The sequence below is a fragment of the Alexandromys fortis genome, unplaced genomic scaffold (genome assembly GCF_014885135.2).
Source record: "Alexandromys fortis isolate MF-2015 unplaced genomic scaffold, M_Fortis_MF-2015_v1.1 scaffold_78, whole genome shotgun sequence".
Classification (NCBI taxonomy): Eukaryota; Metazoa; Chordata; class Mammalia; order Rodentia; family Cricetidae; genus Alexandromys; species Alexandromys fortis.
In genome coordinates this window covers 7,008,886-7,013,901 of record NW_026067977.1, presented here as the reverse complement: position 1 = coordinate 7,013,901, position 5,016 = coordinate 7,008,886, and the positions used below count along the sequence as shown (strand labels likewise).

Here is a 5,016-nt window from a genome sequence, read left to right as displayed (position 1 = left end):
ATTTCACATTCCATCAGGATCGAACACTGGAACCATGTTTAGTTTTGCTTTTATAAATTCCAATTTGTGCCATAGTTTTACTTTTGCAGATGTGTTCTAACTGCTTAATTTGTGGTTATTATCTTTCAGATTATTTTTTAATATATTTTTTCTAGCTTTTTGAGAATCCCATGTAATGTGTAATGTGTTTTGTTTAATTTTAACCCTCCCAAGATCTTCCTAAATCCATTCCTCTTTCCGGACAGGATATCATTGTCTTTTAGTTCTAAAGACAACCAGACGCAAATTATAGTACCCAACATACTTGGGTGTGTGGTATTTCTCTGGACCATGGTCAAGCTACCTCTTAGAGGAAACTGCCTCTCACTGTCCTGGCAGCTATTAGTTACTCCTAGGGTAGTACATGGTTCCCTAGTCTTCTTTCCGTGTTAAGTGTGGCCTGACTTAAGCTTGCATGGGTCCTTTGAAAGTTGGAATGAGTTGATATGTAGAGCTATGAGCTCATATGTTTTTGTCCAGAAGACATCCTATCCTTGTTTATATCCATTATCTCTGACAGTTACATTCTTTCCATCTGCTTATTCTAAATGACCCACCGGCTGTGGAATGTATGGGTGCAGTATAGATGTGCCATTTCACCTCATCTTCTTCTGCAGACTTGACCAGTTGTGTGTCTCTGTGTTACTCCATCTCTACTGCAAAAAAGCTTCCCTGGTACAGGCTCAAAGATACACTCATCTATGGGTTTAATGATAAGTCAATTTTATATTATCTGTTTTGAGAGGTTCAGTAGGTTCTCCCATAAAAGCTGTGGCTTATTCAAACACAGTTTCTTAATCTAGTAACAGTGTCAGGGTTACAGAATGAAGTACACAGAAAGTGTATTATAAATATATAGTTTTATAGTTATAGTCATATATATGGCTATGTGCATACATTTATACATACATAGTTATATTACACACGTCTATATAAAAACCTCTAAAGTAGTAAGGTTCCATTTGACATTTTGAAATCTTAAGTTTTCTTTTATCATCCCATACCTTGTATTTCTTTCTCTACCTTCTCATCTACCAATGCAATTAATTATCCTCATTTTATCATTTCCCTTTATGTGCTTCTCTTCATTTTTTTCAAACTCAAACCTACTTAAAGACTCTTTTTTTAAATATATATTTCCTGGTAGAATGTTCCTTTCTTACTCAGATATTCCTAAAGCTTATAGTACCACACAGTGAGCTCTGGATTTGAGGGCATGAGTAGGAGTGGATACACAATGTCTGTGGTTAGCCACTTAAAGGAAATCACCTGAACATCAGTCCAACTAAGAAACATTAACGTAATTATTTCAATATGTGGATTATCCAACACTTTGGGGTGGATGATGTATTGGTGTTGTCGTCCTGTTGTTACTATTTGTGGTTACTTGATAATGGAGGCTATCCACTGTGCTTCTCTATTGCTCTCCACCATTTCATGTGAGTCAGACTTCTTCAGCGAAATTGGAAATTGTGGCATTAGAAACCCACTGTAGTTCATCAGTCACAGGTACCCTTATCTGACTTTTCTGCAGGTTCTATAACTAGAAATCCTGGTTGCATATTTTAACCGCATGCTCTTTAATCACTGAGCCAGATCTTCAATGAGAATGAAGGGAATACCAATTTTATACTATTTGAATATCATATGGTGAGACTTCTGTTAAGTTAGACACGTGGTCTTCATGGTAGACTTTTCTTGTATTGTTATAAATATGCTTGTCATGCTAGAACATTTTAGATTAATCATAAAATTTGAAGGTATTTTTTTAATTTTTTTATGTCTGTGTGTATGCCTGCAGGCCAGAAAGAGAGCACCAGACCTCATTACAGATGGTTGTGAGCCACTATGTGGTTGCTGGGAATTGAACTCAGTACCTTTGGAAGAACAGCCAATGTTCTTAATCGCTGAGCCATCTCTCCAGCCCAATTTGAAGGTACTTATGCAATAAGTTTTCATATTTAACTTATTGTGATGCATTTTTAGCTAATTAAATTTTAAATATTGTAATGCACAATGTGCTTATATCAGGAATGGATCCCTTTAAAATAATGAATCAGCTTAAATTTTTCTTCTTGTTACATATTTTCTGTGGGGCAGCATTCAATGTATAGGTAAGGTGGGTTCTCAGACTCAGGACCAGGAGCAAGGAGGGTGTAGGTGTAGTGATGCTCTGGCTCCTTCCTATGGATGCACTCATTCAAAGACATTTAAAGAATATATAAAGAACCTTGAGTGTGTACCACAATGGCTTCCAGTCCCTGGCCCTGCTGTCACCAGGCCGAACCCTCCAAGGCCTGCACCCAGGGAATGGTGCGGGCATTGCTCTCTTCCCACGAGAAGAGGGGCTTGTAGCCTAAATGGCGCAGTTCCTTGTTGGTACTGACAGTAAAGGTGGTGTTGGCCATGGCCCCAGAGTGTAGGGATTCAGCAAGGGTGTGTAAAGCACCAGTGTGTGGAGCAGCCACTGCAGCAGGGCATTGGGGGTAGCTAGCAGCACCAGCAGCCAGTAGGGCAACAATGGGTGGGTATCTATGAGCCAAAGTCTGGAGACCCAGAAACTCCATGTTGAAGTTCTTGTAGCTCTTATAAGGCGACTTATCACAGCAGAAATACACCTGGCCACCCATGAGTGCTGCCTGCTGTTCCAGTTCTCGGGTCACCAGCACATGCATGCAAGCCACATTACCAATTTAGAGCCGACCAAGCTCCCCAGAAGCTGGGATGGCTCAAAGAGCCTACACCCAAAGCACAGTCCCTGGTTATAGAAACCTCTCATGATCTGATAACCTTTACCATAGATGCCTGTGGGTCGAATGGCACATGTTACCAGGGGTAGCCCTCGGTTGACCTTTCTTCCATTGGGCTTTGCTGCAAGTGTAGGGGTGCCTGTCGACTGCTTCGTATGGGGTATCCACTGTGGAAGGGGTGGCCCTTGATACTAGGTTTCACAGCTTCCATGCTGCTTGTGTAGACCAGGAACTGAGTTCCAGTCCATATACAAGCCTCAATCATATCCTGTGTGCCCTGTACTTCCCGAACCTTCAGAGCCTGGATGGAGAGAAACCACTGCCTTCTGAAGCTAAAGGCTATGGTGCCTGACTGGGTGATATGAACTGTGCCACTTTTTAACTATATAGACCTTGAACTTTGGTGGTATCCCAGTCTCCAAGTTCTAGGACAGGCTTTAGGAACAGGCCTATCTTTGGTCCTCACTGTGGCCACATCTGGTTCCCCTTAAGGGGTTATAGTTCCATCATTTTTTTTTCAAGTATATCTCTTTTAGACATTTATCTTTCAACTTTCTGTAAAAACAAAACAAAACAAAACAAAAAAAACTAAAAAAAAAACCCTGAAAAAAAAATCAATGATTTTCCGTATCTTGCCTCTCCAACCGAATTCAGTGTCTGTGATATTGTTAGCTTTCTGTCGAGGAGGCCAACCATAGCATATCTGGTCAAGCCTGGATTAAATGTAGGGGTTGCCTTCATCAAATTTGGTATGTAGGAGAAAGACAAGAAATAAAAATCAGAAGAATCTTAGTAACTTAGGGCCTAACCACTGAAATATTCTCTTTCTTAGAAACAGTACTATATCCAATATACACTGAAAGAAAAATAAATTACAAGGGTTGAGTGAGAGTATAGGATGCATGTGATGATGTTAATATTACTTTGTTCTGGCTCAGATCAACAACCATGTCAATAAACTATGATAGAAAATAAAATAACATTTTAAAATGTTTTTAAAAATCATAAAATATTAACTACAATAATATGGAGAAGATATTATCTTTATCCTTATAATGTAAAATAAGTAATTAGAAGTTATTACAAAAGAAAATCAGAAAAAAAGATTTCTAAAACCACTTTGGTGTAGTACCTGTAATTAGATTTATTTTCATGTATTTCCAGACTCTAGCTAAGCATAAAATTAATGATGTATTTTTATAGTATGTTTAATTAATATAATTTTAATATAAATTCTGGATTCTAGATATCAATATTAAAGTGCATTTAAAAATGAAAAGTGTGGTCTTGATTAAAAATAAACAGCATAAAATAATATAAATGTTTTAACTTTGTTCTCACAAAATGAAGCAAAAAATTTCTGTTTTATTCTACCTATGAATGTACAATTATTGATATTTAGACTGACTCAATACAGATTAATAGATAGCATTTCATCTGCTGGGAGATGTATGGAATATATTTAATTGTGACTCAAAGGGAACATGAAATGCCATTTGTGTTTGCTAAATAAGTTAGTAAGTTGATTCTAATTCTATCCTAACTCTTAGACATTCTAAATATCCTATCACTTATAACTTTTATCTTCTTTCTTCTCTGTCCCTTCTCTTATTACTCTTACTGACTCCTTTGTGAACATATATAACCTTTTCAAGAAATGCCTTTGTATTTCTTACCACAATGTCAAGCTTGAGTCTGAAGTTCATCTACACTGCTAATACAAAGCATCAATTCTTTTTAAATACTTTTTACTTTTTGAAATTATGATATAATTAAAAGATTTCAACTCTCTTCTTCTTCCTCAAACAGCCCCTGCGTACACACCTCTTTCTTGCTCTAATTTGTATTGCATACATCCAAAGATAAATAAATACAAACAACTTAGTCAACATCCCCCCCTCACACAAACACACACACACACACAGAGGCACACACACAACCTCAGGACAAACCACTTGTATCAGGTGGAAGCAAACAGTCCTACTTCTCTGTGTCACCAGTGGACCACACCAGAATGACACGAATGGTGTGACAACCCTAAGGGTGGAGTAGTGGCCGTCACTAAGTGCTCCCTAATTGGACTTCAGGCCCACTCAGCAAGGAGAAATCAGGCTTAGTTTTGGGAATCTGGTCAAGTATCCAGAACTAGTGAGATCATGGATTTTGGAGAAGTTACAATTGCCACTTTACAAAACGAGCATAATTCATAGCTCTATTCTAAATATTT

The 5,016-nt window shown here is 37.8% G+C and overlaps 1 pseudogene; it reads right to left on the bottom strand.

The window, feature by feature from the left end:
• Positions 1 to 2,312: 2,312 nt before the first annotated feature.
• On the bottom strand, positions 2,313 to 4,495 carry LOC126510818 (3 beta-hydroxysteroid dehydrogenase type 7-like; annotated as a pseudogene).
• Positions 4,496 to 5,016: the final 521 nt, after the last annotated feature.